Source organism: Miscanthus floridulus, chromosome 3 (genome assembly GCF_019320115.1).
Source record: "Miscanthus floridulus cultivar M001 chromosome 3, ASM1932011v1, whole genome shotgun sequence".
Taxonomy (NCBI): domain Eukaryota; kingdom Viridiplantae; phylum Streptophyta; class Magnoliopsida; order Poales; family Poaceae; genus Miscanthus; species Miscanthus floridulus.
The window spans coordinates 85224700-85227300 of record NC_089582.1 but is presented as its reverse complement, the minus strand read 5'-3'; positions in this window follow the sequence as shown (position 1 = coordinate 85227300).

Genomic DNA, 2601 nt, shown 5'->3' with positions numbered 1-2601 from the left:
TCTAAACATGTTTAAGCTATTTGTAAGGCCACACACTCATTTCATGCATTGGTCACACATAGGGCTATCTAGGTCAACACATATAACATCACTTAAGTACTTGATCATGAAAGGTGACTTTCATGAACAATGTTCCATTTGTTAACCTAAGTGTAGCTAATATGTTTTAGTGACTCACATCAACCATTTACATGTATTCACTCATGATCATATGCATATATACAAAGAAACATAAAATAACAAGCATGTTTCATATGTTTCAATCACATGTTTCAAATGTAAAAGCTTAAATATGAATGCTTGGTGCTCATGCTCATGCTATGCAAGTCAAATTGTGCAAGGCTAACACCTAGGGTGTTACATCACCCTTCACTATCGTTCACCTACCTAGGATCAACTTTAGCCTTGCCTTAGCAAATCCTAGTCCAATTATAAATTCTAGCCTTCCGCCTTCCTGTGGGAAAAATATAAATTCGACCCTCGGTCCTCACCGAGCGAAGTGCTATACGATAGTTCTATGCGCTTGTGGAATACTCCAATAGTTGTTAAGAAATATCAACACTCAACACCATCGACAATGCCAATGATTCAAAGGTGTTTGAGCAAATCAAGGATCTTGATAGAGCAGATGAGGTTTGGACAAGATTGGAGGAAACATATGAGGGCACACCGGCGGTCAAGAGTGCCAAGTTATACATTCTCAAGGACAATTTGATGAGAGCATTCTGAAGATGTTCCATAGATTGCAAGTGATTGTAAATGACTTGAAGAGCTTGGGTGAGAAAGTGCAAGATGATGATTTCTCTCATCGGTTCTTGATGTGCTTACCTCCAAGGTTTGAGACATTGAGATTGATTATCATTAGAGGAAGATTGAAGGAATAACCCTTAACCAAGTACTAGGTGTTGTCATGACACAAGATACATACCATATGGAAAGGAAGGGGGGTTGACAAAAATGAGAAGAATGATGATGACAAGAAGAAGAAAAGTGTAGCATTCAAGACTAGCACATCATCCAAGAGCAAGAGCATGTCCAAGAAAGAAGAATCAAGTGATGATGAAGAAGCTAGTGACTTTGATGAGGAAGCTATGGCTCTCTTTGTGAAGAACTTTGGCAAATTCATGAAGAAGAGGGCTACAAGGCAAGAAAGAGAAGGAACAACTACAAGAACAAGGATCAAGTGAGAAGATGCTTTAGGTGCAAGAGCAAGGATCACATCTTAGCGGATTGTCCATACAATAGTGATAATGATGAGGATGAGAATAAGAAGGAGAAGAAGGAGAAGAAGGAAAAGAAGGAGAAGAAAATGTCCTTCAATAAGAAGAAGAAGGGTGGCTCTTATGTGGTGACTTGGGATAGTGATACTTCTTCGGATGATGATGATTCTAGTGATATGAGAAGACATCCAAGAAGAAGGCACTTGCAAGCATCGCCATCAACAATAGGCCTTCTCTCTTTGACACTCCATCATGCTTCATGGCTAAGTCCACCAAGGTACAATCCGATGATGAGTGTGATAGTGAGAGTGATGATGATGAGGAGTACTCAAAAGAGGTCCTCATGGACATGTTAGAACAAGCTCACACTTGTCTTAATTCAATGAGGAAGGAGTGTAAAGACTTGCGCAAGAAATGTAAATCTATTGAGCAAGCCTTTGATGAGCTCAATGCTACTCATAAAAGGCTAATGGAAGCCCATGAGACGAAGCTTGGCAAAGCTTACACTAAGCTTGAAAAGTTGTCCTCTCTCCTTGAGCAAGGCAAGAATGATGTTGTTTCATGTGATGTAGGCTTGACTTGTTATATTCTTGATGAATATTTTTACAAGCCTCTTGTTGTTGCTCCCACTAACCCTTCTTGTAGTACTACTAATTCTACCTCACCTACTAGTGACGGTTTCACTTGTGATGCATCACTAATGGTTGAGAATGAGATCCTCAAGAAGGAAGTCAATGAGCTCACTTGCGCCTTAGGCAAAGCCTATGGTGGTGAGGCCCACTTGCTAAAGTGCTTGGGTAGCCAAATATGGCAGAACAATCCAAATTATATGGCCCACATGCACCTGTCATTGTCCTAAAGACCTCTGACTGCTGCACATGAGAGCTAGATAATCCGGATAGTCTGCCGGGTGTTCTCGGGGAACCCCGAATCATTCACATTTTATAACTCATACATGATCAACATGGAGTTACCAAAATATTACAACAGTTGGTACAAAAATAACTTACATCAGTACGGAAGACTTATAGAATTAGATTACAAAACATGTTCAAGTAAAAACTTAACTTAAGTTCCAAAAGGTGAGTAGAACTGCAGAAGCAACTTAGGTAGAGCACCTAAGGTAGGAGAGATAGCCAGATCATGTCGAGCCCACTGACATGACCTCAATTAGCAGCATAAGTCAGAATCTGCAATAGGGGTTAACAAACCCTAAGTACTTGAGGGTACTCAACAAGTCTTACCCGACCAAAGAAAAGACTCCAAGGGCATGCTGGCTTAAAGGAAAGATTGAAGCAAGAAGTAACTTTTGTAGAAAAGCTTACTATGAGTGGATCCTTACTTTCAACGTTTTAGCCTTGTATTAAGTCATTAGTAGTAT